Here is a 19,755-nt window from a genome sequence, read left to right on the forward strand (position 1 = left end):
CCTATTATTTCACTGGCCTTACAATTAATCCATTTTAAATTCTTTTTAAAAGAGGAAAATCTACAATTGTCACCAGATTTGGTAGAAGAACTGCAAGAAATAAAAAATAGACGAATGGACAGTTCTGGAAACATCTTGGTCGATGTTGACAATTTCTTTTTATCAGAAATCATCTCTAAATACAGAATTTTTCGAGAAAAAACTCAAAACGGAGAACACGGCAAAACGGCACAATTTTACATGCAATATATAAATCTGATCGAGTATTACTTTCTTTTGAGCCGATCGATACGAGAAAACAATTTTGAGCTTTACAAATATGTACTTCCAAAAATTAACAATATATTTTTCATACTAAATCATCCAAATTATGCGCGATGGCTCACAAAGCACCATGACGACATATTAAAAGTCCAAGACACTCACCCAGGCCTCGAGCTTCATTTAAAACAATACTCTTGAACCAAGTGGTCGACTGTAAAATCGTTGTTAATTTAATGTTTATTTGGGCTTATAAAAGTGATCAATTCCACAAAAAGTTGTTGCGTAATTAATTATTTCACTTGTATATTGTACATCGTAAGTGATCGTGTGATTTCGTTGACTCTACAGAGTGCTACAATTCATTGTTTCATAACCTTGACAGTTCAGTACCTATTCATAATGTCTGTTCTACCTACTAAAGCGGGTACTAAGTCAAAACGTAATGTTGCCGTAGAGAGCCCCGCTGCTGAGGCTGGTTCAGAGCCAGACTTTGGTAATTTACTAATTTTGTTTAAGGACGAAATTAAAGAAGAAATTAATAAAGTGTTTATGCAATTAAAAACAATGAATGATGCGCTAAGAGAGTGTCACTCCAAAATTAATAACCTCGAAGTCAAAAACAATGAACTTCAAACTAATTATAATCTGGTATTGTCCAAATTAAACCGTCTTGAGCAAACCTCATTAAAAAATAACGTGGAAATTATTGGCATACCGGAAAAAAGAAATGAAAATTTAATAGATATCATAAAATTGCTAGGAGCCAAGGCAGGTGTTGATGTTCTCCCAAATGATATTGATGGAATCTCTCGTACAAGGGTCAAGGAATTACCCAGAGAAAATCCTAAATTTACTCGTCCAATTGTAGTAAAGTTCACAGCCAGCCGCAGTAGAGATAACTTTCTTGCTGCTATAAGGAAGAAAGGCAGTCTCAACTCAAGTGATTTGAAGCTTCCCGGGGACTCCAAAATTTATGTCAACGAGCATCTGACTGCTGCAACCCGTGCGCTCTTCAAGACAGTGAGAGACTTAAGCAAGGATAAAAACTTTAAATTCAGATGGATCAAATACGGAAAAATATTTATACGCAAAAATGAAACTAGTCCCATTATTCAGGTGACATTGGAATCTGACGTGACTCAGGTTTTTTGCTGATAATCTTCTTAGATTTAGCATCGTCTCGTGTGACTATAAGCTATTATCAATTTATTTTTCCTATCTACCTTATCTTTTTTCCTACTTTAAAATATCATCCTTTGTACTGGTTTTTCTTTATTTGTATAATATTAACAACTAACTCTTTTAATACTACCAACTTTAATCCAAATTATCCTACAATTACTCTGCTTGCGTTACTACAACACCACTCTAATATTTATAATTTACTAGAACATGCTTACAACTATTTTATCAATCTTATATTTTATATATTTTATCAACTAAATGTACTAAAATGTTGAATGTATATTATCAAAATGTGACTGGACTGCGTTCTAAGACTGATAGATTTTATTTTAATGTTACCAATAACAACTATGATATTATTATGATAACTGAAACTTGGCTTGTAGACAGTATTGCTAGTGAAGAGCTATTTGACAACCGTTACCTGGTATTTAGGCGCGATCGCAATGAGCAAAAAAGAGGAGGTGGAGTAATGATTGCGTTGAAGAAGCACCTCATAGCTCATGAACGTAAGGATTTTAACACGAATGCTGAAGACATCTGGGTGACTGTTACGATTAATAATTTCATAAAAATTCATTTATGCTGTGTTTACATACCTCCAGGAGTCAATCACTCACAAAATATAAATGAATTCATGGATAAATTATGTGAACTTCGAGGACTACATCACGATGATCTTTTTGTCATATCGGGTGATTTCAATTTACCTCAAATTAACTGGTCTTTAAGTAATGGTAATAGTATGCAAATTACGAATGGCTCTAAATCTGAAATTATTTCCAAACTATCTGACACCCTTTCATTTACTGATCTATCACAGTACTGCACCTTTCCAAATAATAATCATACATACCTAGACCTTGTTTTTAGCTCGATCCCTGTAATTGTATCAAATACTGACCAGTATCTCATCCCTGAATGTAAACATCATAAAAGCATTCTTGTTGACATTAACATATCTCTGGAAACTCCTATGGTGGACAACAAACGAACAATCAATCTTTTTAGGAAAGCTAACTATGAAACAATAAATAACGTCCTTAACAGTATTGATTGGGATGCAGAATTTTTAAACCTATCAACCAATACTGCTATTGACCGCTTTTATACAATTTTATATGAAATCATTCGATTAAACGTCCCGTCAAAGGAAGTTCATATTAATAATTCTTATCCCTATTGGTTTAGTCCAGCCCTAATAAAACTGACTAAGGAAAAATATAAAGTGTTTAAAATGTGGAAAAGGTGGTCCAATCCTTTAGACTACCATGAATTCTGTATCCTTAGATCAAGGCAAAAGAAATTGTCTAGAGAATGTCTTAAACAATTTATAACAAACGCTGAACTTAATATATCTCGTGACCCTAAAAACTTTTGGTCTTATGTTAAAGGAAAAAGAAATAATTCTGGTTTGCCTCATGTTATGAAACTGGGCGAAGTGACTGCTGAAAATCCTTTCGCAATATGTAACCTGTTCTCACAGCATTTCGTCTCCACCTTTAATTACAACACTATTTCCGATGTACACTCTACCAACTATCATTTTGACAATCAAGTTAATATCTCCTCGGTATCAGTTTCAAAACAAAAAATATAAAAAATAATCGATACTATTTCTAGCTCACTGGGTGCGGGTAGTGATAAAATTCCGGCTTTCTTTATCAAAATGTGTAGCAAGTTAATCTCGAAGCCCCTATTACTGCTCTTTCAATCCTCATTGAAAGAAGGTATCTTTCCTGATCATTGGAAGAGTGCTCTCATCACACCTGTTTTTAAGTCTGGGGCTAAAAATGATGTCCAGAACTATCGACCGATATCTAAATTACCAATCTTTAGTAAAATTTTTGAAAAAATTGTTCATGAACAACTATATAACTGCATCGAGTCTGTAATACTCGTGAACCAACATGGCTTTATGAAAAAAAGATCGGTTGTATCTAATCTTGCCATTTTCATTGAAAATATTACTAAATCAATGGATGATCAAATCCAAGTTGACGTAATCTATACAGACTTCTCAAAAGCGTTTGATAAAATTGACCACAGTCTTCTTTTGTCCAAATTACTAGCTTTGGGAATTCATGGGGATTTATATAGATGGTTAGTCTCCTATCTTAATGGGCGCACTCAGGGAGTAACAATAAATGGCTTCATCTCTGAGATTGTAAATATACCCTCAGGTGTGCCCCAAGGATCTCACCTGGGACCGTTACTGTTTACAATTTTCATCAACGACATTATAAAATGCTTTAATTATGCAAATGTTCTACTTTTCGCTGATGATATGAAAATATTCCTGCCTATTAATTCTATAATTGACTGCTTTAAACTACAAGAAGATCTGTATAGGCTTAATGATTATTGTATCCGCAATCGTCTCAACATGAACACTTCTAAATGTTATGTAATTACCTTCACTAGAAATAAAATTAAGTTTGACCATAATTATCATATAGCTGGCCAACTACTCAAAAAAGTTACACAAATTCGTGATCTAGGTGTTATACTTGACAGTAAACTTACATTTGAGGCTCATATTGATATGATTGTTAAGAAAGCCCTTAGAATGCTAGGATTCTTATTCCGTATTGGAAAAGAATTTAATAATATCATAACACTTAAAATATTGTATTTTTCTTATGTTCGCAGTCATCTTGAATTCGCTTCTCCCATATGGAATCCTCAATATAATATTTACATAAATCGCATTGAAGCCATCCAAAGAAAATTTGTCCATCATTTAAATTTCAAACTAAATTCAAACCTTGACGTAAACAGCTCGATGGACCTTTATGGACTTAAGCCATTAAAAACTAGAAGAGACTCCGCAGATATAATATATCTCCATAAAATTATCAATGGCTTTATTGATTGTTCTCCCCTTCTGTCTGAAATTAATTTTAGAGTTCCGAGCGTTAGAACTAGAGAAAAATCACTTTTTCATCTCCATAAATGTTCTACTAATATAAGACAAAATGCGTTTATATTCAGAGCCTGTAGTATATTTAATAAGAATTTTAATGATATGGACATATTCTCAAGTAATTTAGGAACCTTTAAAAGATATGTAATAACTAACATTAAATAATTTTAAATATTCTACTTGAAGTTATCATGTTATTGCTTTGAATCCTTTCCAGTTACTTACCTTCCAATTTATACTCATGTGTTCAATTTAGTTGTAGGTATACATTTATTATATTGTTATTATTGCTATTGTGTAGTGTTATTGATTGCTGCTGTGTTGAAATTTTACAATACATTTTGTTTTGAATTTTAGTTGGTTATTAGTATATCAGTTAAATTTAAATTTTTGAAATTTAGCTGGTTATTAGTATATTATTTGTGTTCCTAGATCTGTTATTATTTTTTATTTATTATTTACAATTTTGTATTTTTTGTAAATTTCTCAGGCCACGGGTACAGAACCCTTAGTTTCTTGTTTTAATATTTTTTATTATTATTATAATTTTAAGTGAAAATCTGTTATTGGATTTTATCTTTATTATTTAGTTTATTCTTATATATGTTAATAATCTGTTGATTTTCCCAAATAAATAAAATTAAAAAAAAAAAAAAAAAAAATCAAGCGCACTGACAAAGCGTTTTCTAGACAACCCGTTGATTTAACACTAGAACAAACCATAAACGCCGATGCTGCTAAGCGATTGTCTGGTGTTAGCCATTTTACTAATTCCTTGTCAGGCCGACAGCGTTGGGCAAAAAGCCATGCACTGAGATCCACCATTATAACTCATGTTTTAGAAGAAACTAATATTACCAGGGTACAAGACGTTACCTCTGATCTGCAGACAGCCAACATTTCCAAAAACAAAAAGGCAGTGAAGAAACTTGTCGATACTGTAGAATCTTATGGCAATCCATTTGATTGTCAAGACGATAAAGACGAACTGTACAATATTGTCACTGGGAATTCAGTAACGAATGAAACCGCAGACTTTCTGCTCAATATAGAGGCTACAGGAGAAAATCAGAGAAAAGAATTTATATCTCAATGTAATGAAAATCCCGACCGTTTCGAGAAACCAATAAAACGCAATGAAATCAGGAATTTCTGTTCAGATAAATCAAAAAAGCCATGTAAAGCAGCACAAAAACTGCAAGTTATAAAAGCAGAACGAAACGTCTTCGGTCGTCTTTTAGGAATTTCCCTTAATCAGAAACTAGATTTGCCAAAAGTTTTGGAATATCCATTATCTTCATCGTCACCTTCAATGAGTCATTTAGATGGTTCCTTGATGAAGACTAACAAGGCTGCACTCATGAAAATATTGGAAAAAACAGCCAATGCCAATACGCCACAAAAAATTGATGTTGTGATTGTAGATGGATTCTATATTCTCCATTTAATACCAGTGCATGTGAAAACATTTGGTGAAATGTCGCTATACATTTTGAAAAAATGTATGAGCTACAAAGCAAACCGTATCGATGTAATATTTGATTCTTATTTATCACCCTCAATCAAAGATTTTGAACGTGAAATGAGAGCTGGGCACAAAGCTACCCCCAAAACACAGTATAAAATAACATCGCCAAAACAAATCAGACCAAGAAATTTCGTCAAAGAATTAAGAATTACACAATTCAAAGAAGAACTCGTGCATTTTTTCATAAAACATTGGAGTTCCGAGGAGGCTAGTCTAGTCATTTCTGGAAGCACGGTTAATCTCAATTTTGAAAATAATTGTTATTCGTATGAATATCAAAGCGACGGCAAAAAGGTTGTGCAAAACGATAACCCTAATTTGATGTGTGGGCACTACGAAGAAACCGATACAAAAATAATATACCACATATACAGTATTCAAGAACCATCTAATATTTTGATTAAAACTTCTGACACTGATGTAATCGTCATTTTACTGGGAAATTTGGACAAATTCGAAAAGCATGAAATATTTATTGAATCCGGCACTCTTGCCAAACGACGTATTGTAAATGTTAACAAAATTTATCTCAGTATTGGTGCTACATAGGCAAAGAGTTTGCCAGCGTTTCATGCTTTGACAGGGTGTGATTATACCCCTGCATTTTATAGAAAGGGCAAACAAAAACCTTACAATATCCTCAGTAAAAACACAGTTTATCAAGAGACTCTAATAGAGCTAAGTTCTAATGCTCCATTGACAAATGAAATCAAATGCAAAATTGAACAATTCATATGTGAGTTATATGGTGTGAAGAGTAAATCTGTAAACGAGGCCCGCCATAAGATTTTCCTCAAAAAATTTAAGCCCAATAAAGAGAATGAAAAATTTAACAAAACTCTTATGAATTTTGATGCTGCTTTTTTGCCACCGTCTGAAATCGAACTAGTTCAACAGATACTTAGAGCTAAATACGTATCAAATATCTGGATAAATTCAACCAAAAATCCTCCAAGCTATCTATTGCCAATTTAACATGGGTGGAAAGAAGAACACGGCAAATATGTCCCTATCTGGTATGCAGGGAACCGACTACCAGATAAAGTATCTGATGTTACTGTAACGGAGTCAGAAAATGACAATATTTCTGGTGATGTCAGTGGTAAGTTTTATACGATTGCGGATGTATAGGTAAAAATCGTTAGGAAACGAAAAGTTTGCATGTATTTGTTTCTTATTAATGGCATATTACGTATCTAAACCATAAATCTCATTAAGCTATACATACAAGAGTTCGTTTCCTTCTGTTTTTTTATATATACATATGTATAATAATTTTTATATCATCAAAATCGTCATTTTTTCTATCAAACTTTACAGTTATTTTATCACATTACAGACTCCTCGTCTACGTGCCTAATAATAATAATAATAATAATAATACTTGGATGACTTGTATAGCGCCGTTTTTGTGCAAAAACACCTCAAGGGCGCTGTAGCGCCTAAGCAGCGAAGAAGAAGATTCCGAAGATGACGAAATCTAAGTTAAATCTATCCAAGTTAAAAAAGAAATCTTGAATATTGAAATTGAATATTTTAAGTTTTTTATGAATGTTTCTACCTTAATATCAAAATCTAATTCCATTATTCCATTCCAATTTTGTGCTCTGAGTTGTAATCTTAGTTCTTCTTCGTCATATTTTGCATAGTTCCGATAAGCTTTGGTGTTTATAAAATGTTTTTTCGTATTTCGATTTTGCTCTATAATTTGAATTATGGAGTGATCTGTGATTCTGGGTGCATCTAATAGATTTACCTGTAGTTCAAATACATTTGTTATCACCAGATCAATTAATGTACTTGATGTTAGAGTTACTCTAGTGGGATCTTTTACCAGTTGTTTCATCCCATTGAATTCAATGATTAAGTTTTTAAGTTTTTTGTATAGATGTCTGCATTTTTATTCATGTTTATATTGAAATCTCCTACTATAATATTAGGTTGTCTTTTTTTATGTTTTCTGAACACCATTTTTCGAAGTACGTTAAGAAATCCCTCAAACTCGAATTAGGTAAACGGTATACGATACCGTAGACCCCTTTTTTAAGCTATTTTTTACTTTTATCGCCAAAATCCATGATGTTTTGATGTGACTAATGAAAAAGCTCATAAAAATATTAAAAGAATATTAGAAGTAAGTAAATATTTAACTCTTTAAGCCTTAGTAATATTCTACAAAATGATTAATCTGTGATTTTACCCAAAGATGTTTAGATTATGGAAGTTGAATTAATAAAAATTGGATTTGTTCGATTTAATTTTTTTATTTTATTGATTACTGTTATTTTTTTTCTTTGAAATACAACCACTGAGAGCAGGCAGACCAACTCGTTTCACCTGTGGAGACACCATACTTCGAATAGGTACTAAAACTGACCATTTCTGTTATCGTTTTTTTCGCAACAATGCAATGACTTGCGCGCATCATAACTCTGAAATGCAACCACTGAGAGCCGCCAGACCAACTTGTTTCATCTGCGGAGAGGCCATACTTTGAATATATACTAAAACTGACAATTTCTCTGATCGTTTTTTTTTTTCGAAACAATGTAGCCTAATATTGTAAGCTTTATAACTCGAAGTTGCAACCACTTAGAGCAGACAGACCAACTTGTTTCATATGCGGAGACGCCATACTTTGAATATGTACTAAAATTACCCATTCCTCTGATCGTTTTTTTTTCGAAACAATGAAGCCTCTTGTAAGCTCTATAACTCATAGTTGCAACCACTTAGAGCAGGCAGACCAACTTTTTTCATATGCGGAGACGCCATACTTTGAATATGTACTAAAACTACCCATTTCTGTGATCGTTTTTTTTTTCGCAACAATGTAGCCTAATCTTGTAAGCTCTATAACTCATAGTTGCAACCACTTAGAGCAGGCAGACCAACTTTTTTCATATGCGGAGACGCCATACTTTGAATATGTACTAAAACTACCCATTCCTCTGATTGTTTTTTTTTCGAAACAATGAAGCCTCTTGTAAGCTCTATAACTCATAGTTGCAACCACTTAGAGCAGGCAGACCAACTTTTTTCATATGCGGAGACGCCATACTTTGAATATGTACTAAAACTACCCATTCCTCTGATCGTTTTTTTTTCGAAACAATAAAGCCTCTTGTAAGCTCTATAACTCATAGTTGCAACCACTTAGAGCAGGCAGACCAACTTGTTTCATATGCGGAGACGCCATACTTTGAATATGTACTAAAACTACCCATTTCTGTGATCGTTTTTTTTTTCGCAACAATGTAGCCTAATCTTGTAAGCTCTATAACTCATAGTTGCAACCACTTAGAGCAGGCAGACCAACGTTTTTCATATGCGGAGATGCCATACTTTGAATATGTACTAAAACTACCCATTCCTCTGATCGTTATGAAAAAGACCGTGACCTCTTAGACTATCTAGTTATGTCATATGTTTTCATTTGAACTTCTATATTTTTCACTTTATTATTTCAACTTTTTATTTATTTTGCATTGACAAAGAAAAGTACCATTATTGTGAATGATTTTCGATAGAAATTAACAGCAACACAACAAGCACATTAAAGGAAAAAAGTACATATAAGTAATATTTAACAAGTTCTTCACAACTGTAGAATAGCCAGGAGGCTAATCTCAGTTATTTTATGCTCTTAGAATATCTGTTTATAGAATCCTCACGCCTCTGAGGCGAACCAAAACACTAATTATTATATCTGTTGGAGAAATTTATAAACCCTATAAACTACTTACACTAGAGTATCACTCATGTGAAAAATAAAGTATGTGTAGATCTTGCTATAAAATAGATCTCAAGCGCCTGTTATGTAGTTTCCAATATTTTTCGGTTATTCCTCATTCTTTGCGTCCATAATTAGGTTAATTATTAGTACCGCTGCCTCTGGACAGTGAGTCAAGTGTGTGGTCACTTGATCATACATGTATTTTTTTTATTATAAATCTTCTCGATTAAAAACCTATAAATAAATATCGATTAATACGATGAAATCCTGAATTCAATATTAATGAATATTTCGAATGAGTTCCGGTATTCAGCAATTCCCAGCGATAAAAGGCTTTAATTAAATCGGACACAGTTTGAATTTTGACAGCTTTCGGGTCGCATGCTGAACCGGCCACTTATTGATTATGAAGAAATCAGGTAAATATTTTATTTGAGGGGAAAACATAGGTTTACTTATATTTGCTAAAGGTTGGTTTATGTGAAGAGGAAATTTGATGTTATAGTGACAGCCATATGGATCAAGAATCTCAACAATTCTGAAAGTTTTAACGATTTATTTTTATTTATTCAACAACGTGCAAACACATTTTTTTACAGAATGGTTTCTGGTAAAGCAATTTGGGTTTCCGCTTTGGCAGGGCCAGCCCTATTCGCTACGGGCGCCGAATTGTCAAGGGGCCAAGGCGTTGATAATACCTAACACCTCACAGTCCTAAAAAATTGCCCTTGAGATTATTTTTCATAACAACGGTGCTGCACAAAAATACAAATCATCCGAATATTATTGATAACACTGATCACCTAACTAGGCTTCTACCGGTTTTGACAAGGGGCGTCAAAATTCTACTGGCGCCAGGCGTCGTTTGGCTCAGGACCGGCCCTGCGCTTTGGTGTCGAATGTGTTCACTTACATAATAGGCAAATAGAATACTTGAATGGGATAGTTTCTTCAAATTACTAGTAGGCAATGACATTACAAACTATAGACATGTTGTAGAGATCTCAAAGTGACATGCGAAAGATACGGTAATTGTCGTACTTTCAATTTAGTGATTTTAGTACTAAACTGTCATACATCGCGTGAGGTCGTGAGCTATCTCTTATCCAAAATGCCCTCATTAATAATCCCTTATAATTATTCGTAATGCGATTAAAAACGGGATTGCAGGCCCTTAATGAATGAATTGATAAGTTTGCTGATAAACTTTTAGTAAGATACGAATGTATTATTACGATGTTAGAACACATACGGTACATAAAAATCCTAATATTTTCGCATTTCAAAATTATATGTATTTTATCAAGTCAAACGCAGGTGCATGAACAGGTGTATTACATATTAGTAATTTACAAAAAGTTTATCATGAAACCGCCTGCAATCCCGTGCTTAACCGGATTCCCAATAATTTGAAGTGATTCTTAATAAATTAGCAATATTCATTTTTCTCCGTGTATTTAAGTTCACTGCCGTCAGGATTGGTATCAGAACTGCTGTCCGGAATACTAGCAAAGCTTTCTTTGTGGTTACTATGTTTGCGATAAACGTTAACACAACATTTTTGTACCAATATTTTTTATGTTATTTTATACAACATACCCACAGTTGTAAAATGCTAAAAATGGCAGTCACTACCTTCTGCCTTTTCACAGTCAGTATTAATATATGATATTACACCCAAAAAATATCGCAATATTTACTTTCCTTGTGTACAAACTTCTTGACATTTCAAAGATTCCCAGAAATCTCATTTAAGCACACATGCATTAGCATAAAAAGGGAAAATAAATAACAGGGATGTCAGTGTCACAACCCAGTCACAAATATACAAATGTAGCTCGTCTCTTCTTCTGTTTGTCATGCTGTTCTGCGGTCTTCTGTACATTAGGCCTTCTTAGGGCTAGGGTTGCCCCACGGGTGACGGCAGTGGCGCGGTGACGCGGTGACGGGGGGTGACGGGGCGACAGCCCGTGACAGACCGTGATGATGGCTGTCAAGTAATATAATGAAACACGTGTCAGTTTATAATCGTACACCCAGTATCGTAAATTGATGAACATGGGCAGCGCGTGATATGTGGTACAAGCTTTCCTTTAATTATATAAGTTAAATGGAAGCAGATGATATCGATTATGAAAAGATATTCAAAGAATAACCCATTTTGCATAGGGAAATGAAAATAATCCTTCAATTCTAGTACCTATATCAAATTGAATATATTATTCTACGGCCTCCTTGGTCGAGGGGTAAGAATCTCGACAAGCAAGCCAAAGGACGCGGGTTCAAATTCCGGCGTGCGCAACTAAATTTTATTTGATTACTTAGTGTTATTTCTGAATTTAACGCTTTAAAATCATATACAGTATACTTGCGGCACGTTCTAGAGTGGAAGATACTTTTAGTATTGTCCTGTGTGAAACCATCATTCAGAAATGAAACGTTGCTTGAAATGACTTTAGCCGTGTTTGGTCACCAGATCTGAATAACCAGATACTCCCCCACCTTATGGTCTCTTCTCTATCTCCTTTGCCTCCCCACTACCTTCATCCTCACAACACACTTCCAATTGGGGATGCCATAGTCTCACTGGCTCCAAAGGGTAGGGAGCAGCTGGGACTCTTGTGTGGTATTCACATAAAAATATATATCGTTAGCTTAGCCATCAACCTGCCTATCTACATTTGGACAAATTATTAAGGACTTCAAATACAATTGTTCTAACGCCGGTGATCAATTACCAATTTACGAACCATTCTCTTCGATAAGAAAAAAATCTAAATATTTGGTTTAAACTTCTTTAAAGAAGTAACAGTTTGGCAATTTAGCCGAAATAAACTGTTCCATGTTTTAACAGTTAATAAGTAATGCTAAAAGCTTTAGATAACGATAAAGTGACCACGATCTGAAAGATTAATAAAGGGCAACAAAACTTTTCAGCTGAAATAAGAAATATGGAAAGCACGTTTGCAAATAACGTCCCCACTCCCCGGTGTACAAACTCATGTATAATCTATATTAAACGTGAGTGTGGGGAAAGAGGAAATTCTATGAACGTAAGATAAGATGTTTTCGTTTAAACGTGAAAAAGCTTTTAGCTATCAAGCGATTCCACTCGTTGTAAAACTACCCAAGAAAGTACGGAAGGTACAAACTTAATACACTCCTAATAAAAACTGAAATATCGTATTCTTCAAACATCAAACATATTTTGTGGCACTATTTTAATTAAAAATAATAATAAATTTATTATTTTTAACCACTTTTATTGTTTAGATATAACCGACATGTTTCGCTTTCAATTCTCACCTCATCAGAGATTACCTAAACTTACAAATATAGAATTAAAGATGTAATGAGAGAGGAAAGGAGGTGGAGAAAGGAGGGGGGGTTAAAATGGGAACAATTTTGGCAGAAGATCATTCCAAAAGGTTTTCATTCCAATATTTAAATTCTTCTTTCGTTCTGTGCAGTATTCTTATTTAAAGGTGCAATAATAATTCTGTTGAGTGAGGTCGCTGTGCAATATTTTTCTTTAAAAGTGCAATAATAACCTTCTATCGAGTGACATCGCTGTGCAGTATTCTTCTTTAAATGTGCAATAATAGCCTTATATTGAGTGACATAGCTGTGCAGTATTCTTCTTTAAAAGTGCAACAATAACCTTCATTTGAGTGGCATTGCTGTGCAGTAATCTTCTTTAAAAGTGCAATGATAACCTGCTATTGAGTGACATAGCAGTGCAGTATTCTTATTCAAAAGGGCAATAATAACCTTCTATTGAGTGACATCGCTGTGCAGTGTTCATCTTCAAAAGTGAAAAAATAACCTTCTAATGAGTGACATCGCTGTGTAATACTCTTATACAAATCTTCATGGAAAACGGGAAAACCACGCGTGCGTGATGTAATGCGAGTGTTGTGACTTGTAAGGTGCCTGATTACTATCGAAATTAACTGAAAGTGCCATTACAACTAGTGAAACAATAATAGTGACCTTGCCCACGAGAAGTATGAGTACCGTCAATATAGTCTTTATGCCATCCTAGTGTTCCAAATTTCTCTTTTGTTTTTCATAACAGCATAAAGTCATGGTAGGAATTCGCAAAAAGGTACTTATCCAGTAATACATTGGTAAAAATAGATTATGTTTGATTACAAATGCAGGATATGGATAGAAAAGGAGAGAGAAAAGAAACAAGACAAAACAAAACACGACAAGAAAATTACGTATCTTCGTTTTTGAATGTACTTAAAAAATATTATTTTAAAGCGTTACTATGATTTTTTAAATGCTGGCTGTATTTAGTATAATAGATAGTAATATGCTGCTCTGGAGCAGTTTCACATAAAAATAAAAATACAATTTCCGATTCCAAATAATAGTTTAAATTTTTTAGATCGGCGAATTAATTACAGGTTAATTACTTGAAATAAAATGATTTTTTCTAAATTATTTTTAGTACATATCTGTTTTACTGTTTGTATTTAAAATATAAGAACTAACATATTGTTTGTTGCATGGGGAGCCACTGAGCAGATCGTTAATATGACAAGGCGGTTAATTTAACAAACTGACGAACTCCGATACCGTGTGACCTCAGTTCCCTATATTAATTATCATCGGAGCCTAAACTGTAGTCAGTTAAACTATGGTACAGTTAGATAACTGGGTTATCTCTTACTATTTCACTACCCGAATTAGCTGCTGATTAATATTAATTGATGACTTAATTGAATCTTAATTAAATTCAGCAAAACTACAATTCGATTTCAAATTGGCATTCGTATATTTCATCTCTCATCATCAACTCCGATCCAATCCAATAATTTGCTTGTGACCATTGAACAAAAAAACCATAGAAGTGTATAATCTATAGAGATTTATAAAATAACTGATGTCGTTGATTGAAATAAGACCAAAGGACTCCTGGGGCCCAGAAAAACCAATGAAATTGCTCATCTCTTCAAGAAAGAATTTCGATATTTGAAAATGTTTGATGAATTTCAAAAGAAGTTATGTGAAATTTAGCTTTCTTCGGGTACATGGACACGCCCCCAACACGATTATATCGGTTTATATTTCGGTACCTGTGACCAAATCAACTAAAGGGTTGGACGTCTTGTAATTTGTCCTTACTTGAACAATAATAAATTTAAATAATTATTTTTTATAAGCAATAATTGTTCGCCTGAAACACTCATCCACATTGAAAAAATCTCCTGATAAAAAATACATGACGCCAACGGGACTCGAACCCGTGTCCATTCGATTTCCGGTCGAAAGCTCTGACCACTGAGCTATGGAGGCTTATCTCTTACCCGCGAAATTATTCAATATATGCTAGTGTTTCATTCAACAATTACTGCTTGTTACATTTTTTCACCTGAGAACAACCAACTTTATTTTATATGAGAAAGGCATTGTAAGTGCTAACTCTCTCACTAGATGGCGTTGAGACAAATTGTCTACATTTTTAGGTGAAATACTTGAACTTGTCAAATATTAATTATTATTATTTTTTTTTGTTTTTTTGTAATTTAACATTAATTTATCAAAAAAATAATAATAATAAATTTTTTGAACTTTATAATGTCTAGCAAGAATAATTGATACCATACCTTCGACTACCATAATATGGACATGTTTCTAGTGTGGTAGTCGAAAAGCATGAAAAAAACTGTATTAAAATATATTTTTTAGAATAAAGAAAAAAAAATAAAACTAATTATTGGTGATGAGAATTTTTGCGACCACCACAAATCTACATATCTAGAATATATCTTAAGTGCGTTCCGGTGCGGGTCTTTGGGTTTATTTTTAACAAATCTAGATTTAGAAAACGGCATTTTTTTTTTATTCTACGCGTAACCGGTTTTATGATCTTTGTCCTCTCCCCCATACACTTCAATTCACTGTGCGACGCCGGGAAGTTCATCAAGTATGTTTATAAACTCAAACGAACCCGCGTTCTCTTCTTAAATTTAAGAATCCGAGGTTCAGTATGAAAAAAATATGTCTGGAGGATATTATAAAAATATTGAATCTGAGATTACATCCTGAGATAGTATATCTATAGACTAGGTAGCGGATCGGCGGGAGCAGATCCTACAGGAATATTAAGCAAGATCGGCGCGTCTGATGAGTCCTCGAATATCATTTCTCGCTAAAATATTAAAATATTCAGCCCCTCATCAGCATAAATGGACGATAAATGCTCGTGGAAAGGTTTTTTTCGCCACTTTACACCATTATATTTCAGGAGTATGTAAATAATCCAGGACAGCAGATTAAGGAAGTAAGTTGAATTCATTTCACTTTCCGAGTGATGTTTTAAGAATAATGCACCGTACACCATGACCGCCGCTGTTATTTTATAAACAAAAATACAGATTTTTACAAATAATAATTATTATTTATTTCAAAATCCAACATTTGACATGAATGGTTCCCAATATCCAGACAGCTTCTCCCATACAAAAATATGCAATTGACAGAATACATTCGGGTACACAGGTGTAAAATTTTAAAAGGCAAACGTAAAACATTTGATTTCCAAAACCACGAACTCTAGGGAGAAGGTATGAAAAGCAAGTGCTGTGTAATTTACTCATTGCAGAGCAACAAAATCTGCATTAATGTGCAACGTTCACTTTTAATCCCTAGAGTTTTCGCTGAGTTAAGTAGCTTAAGCGATTTTATAAATTATAAAATTTGCTTTAAGGCGATGCCATACATAGTAATGCAAAATCATGTGTTTTTGGTTTGAAAATTTGGTCGCCTAGAAATGTTTCAGATGCTTTAATTAAATACTGCGAGTAGAATACATCTTGACCTTTGAAATGATCGAGTATTTTTTAGATAAGTTTTTTTATAAGCTTGAAAAAAATAATGTATAAGGCCTTTGAAAACTGCTTCAAAGTTCAAAATCTCCTACTTACGAACCCATTTTCGGTTATGATTTTATTGTATATTGTGGCAAATTAAGGTATCTATAAAATGATCTAAAAAAAAATCAAAAATTTATGCCTGAACATCCACAAAATAAAATAAAAGGCACTTTTTGGCCATGTTTTTTTCCTGCATAAATCAAAACAGGCGGATGGTGTTAAGCGGGAATTTAAACCTTATCGCCATCTACGCAAGGGTTGTTATTGATAGCGGCTCAATTTTAAATATTACACGACGTATTGCATCGCCTTAAAAATAAGAGCCATGTTTTAACAGCGTATCGTACGTCATAAAATATACATATAAATAAAATAGGTTCGTAAGTGGGAGATTTTGCATTCAAAGCATTTTTATTGGCCTAATACTTTATTATTTTTTAGACTTATACAAAGTTTATTAGCTCCACACACAAGGCCCTAGGGGAAATTTTTTCATCTTTGGGGATGCTGTGTGGAGGGTCTTTTCAAGGAAAGGAAGGAGAGGAAGTTCTGGGAAGGGAAAAGATATCAGAGTAGTTGTTTCCAGGAGTGACGGATGCATGAACCCTTCCCTCCTACTGCAAGTGCAAGGCGATGTTTTTAGAGTCCTGGTGGAGAGGTCATAAGGTCTCCTTCAACCAGTCTCACCCAATCCGGCCTGCCACGCAGTTAGTGGGCAGACGCATATGTCGTCAAGACCTAAGATGAGGGGTAGGTAGGAATCTGTGGTCCAATGTGTCCAGGAGTGATAGACCTATGGGTCCATTCCTCCTTTTGCGGTGCAAGACGATGAGGAGTCCGGCTGGAGAGGTCAAAAGTCTCCCTCAGCCAGTCTCTCCCTATCCGGCCCGCCACGCAGTAGGTGGGCGAACCTAGACAAACCTCAGCCCCATAAACCCGTAAACCGCTGCTAAATCTCGAAAAATAGCGAAATACAAGATGTGACAAGCTCTGAATAGCCGAGTACATTTCAACCATCCCCACTTTCATATCATTCAAACTCTCAACACCTACCAACGTATTTTTTTTACCTCTGAGCTAATAGATGATCGTCTATTTTTGTGTTTAGTGTTAATTTTTCAATTGCAAATGCTAACATCAAAATTTTAACCAAGCGTACGTAGGTACACCTAAAAAATGAACCCGTAAAAAAATTGTTTCACTATAATACGTCTATTTTCAATTTTCGACCTATTTGTGCCAACTTTGGGCCGGCTAGAAGCAAATTTAAAAGAAAAGTAAAAATATATATTGGTTTTACTGAGGATTGAACCTTCCTACTCAGGGACTGGAGTCAACCGCGCTAACAACTGCGCCAAATCCCATTTGGGTAAAAAAAAATATTTTCAATATTGAAGTTATTTTTACAAGAAAATATTGATAGGTTTTATCATAATGTAAATAAAAAATCAACCTATAAAAAAATAATAATTTTATTACATTTATTTCGAATATTAACTGCTGTAATGTTATCCAATTTGAAAGAAATTCGTACATGTCTGCGTGTGTGTGTGTGTGTGTGTGTGTGTGTGTGTGTGTGTGTGTGTGTGTGTGTGTGTGTGTGTGTGTGTGTGAGGGTGTGTGAGGGTGTGTGTGTGTGTGTGTGTGTGCGTGATTGCAACCAAAACCAGTCTCTCTGCCGAGTTTCAACTCGATCGCATGTCGGGAAGTGGGTTAATTTACGCTTCCAAGATTTGCATTCATTCATTCATTCACGAAAACAAAATATAAAATCAAATGATGTAAATAAAAAATAATTTAAGTCATGAAAAGCCATAAAAAATTAAGAATTAATGACTTACTTTCGCTGGCTGCAGGCAGTTGGCTACCCTCTTAAAGTAAAAAATATAAAAATGGTTCACAGATATGTGAAGGTGTGCCTTAGTTAGAGTAAAGGGCTGGTTTAAAAGATACATAGATACATGATATCCTTCTCTCAAAATGTCTCGTAAAAAAAACATGACATTGAGGTCGCATACCGAGAATCCATCAAAAAATTATAACTCTGGTTTTGACGCAGTGGGGAAGAAATGTTACCTTCTTATTTAATATTTACGTATACATTTTCAATAACGCTAACGGGCCGGATCCAGTTGCGTAATAAATGCCCAGACCTCCAGAATTCAAAGGAATTGGGCCTTCAGCGAACTTAAATCTATTGTTAAAATAAATAAACAAACTTTTCATAAAAATCTGGGAAAGGATACAATGCCATGCTTAGCGCAAAGGCCTGCGTCATTTTTGGAGAATGTATAGGACTTCTAAGTACTTTCAGGGTGGGAATCAATTCTGTTATATTCTATTACATTTTTTTCCATTATTTATTCCATTAAATTCATTTGTGCTTGTGTTGTTATATGAGGCTTATACTGCTTCTTAAATATTTATATTTATACAATTCTGTAATTTAACCAACTTATCATTTATTGTTAATTTATCATCAACATTATACATACCTACATACTGTTTACCATTGTACCATGTTATTGCAAAAAATTTGTCATTATGTACCTGCTGACAAACTACATAAGTAGTTTAGCAGGTTTAAATGTAAATAAATAAATAATAAATTAAAAAAATAAAAATTCTCTATTACATTCTCTGTTCTACTATCTATTCTGTGTTCTAATCTAAAGTCTATTTCATGCTATTAAATTCTATTTTTTTACATTAGCTCCACAGAAGGCTCCTAGGGAAATAATTTCTTTCGTGGCTTATGACATTTGAGGATGCCGAAGGGTATTTTTAAGGAAATGAAGGAGAGGAAGTTCTGGGAAGGAAACATGTATGAGGGGTGTGAAGGAATCTGGGAGTCAGTTTGTCCAGGAGTGAGGGACGTATGAATGCATTTCTCCTACAGCGGTGCAAGGCGATGGGTCGATAGAGTCCTACTGGAGAGTTCAAGGGATCTCCCCCAATCAGTCCCAATAGTCCACAATCCCTGTCCGGTCAGCCACGCAGTAGGCGGGCAGACGCATCCACCGCCAAGACCTAGACAGCACCACTCGGGGTGACCTATAGCATAAGTGTTGGCCGGAATGGATACCAGCTGCCAAATTGTATTTTTAATTAATTTTAATTGTAATTTTCTCTATTCAATCCTCAATTATATTCTCCATTGTACGTTTGTGATGTGTATACCGACCGTGCACCGGTACCGAAGGGATCAATAGCTTCATATGTACGGGAC

The 19,755-nt window shown here is 34.2% G+C and overlaps 1 protein-coding gene across 8 annotated transcripts in view; it reads right to left on the bottom strand.

The window, feature by feature from the left end:
• The window catches only part of Dys (Dystrophin), a 1,264,777-nt gene that overhangs the window by 1,057,403 nt on the left and 187,619 nt on the right, over positions 1 to 19,755 (bottom strand). The gene's annotated exons all lie outside the window — the stretch shown is intronic.

Source organism: Hesperophylax consimilis, chromosome 15, assembly GCF_061612785.1.
Source record: "Hesperophylax consimilis isolate HC1 chromosome 15, BYU_Hcon_1.0, whole genome shotgun sequence".
Taxonomy (NCBI): Eukaryota; Metazoa; Arthropoda; class Insecta; order Trichoptera; family Limnephilidae; genus Hesperophylax; species Hesperophylax consimilis.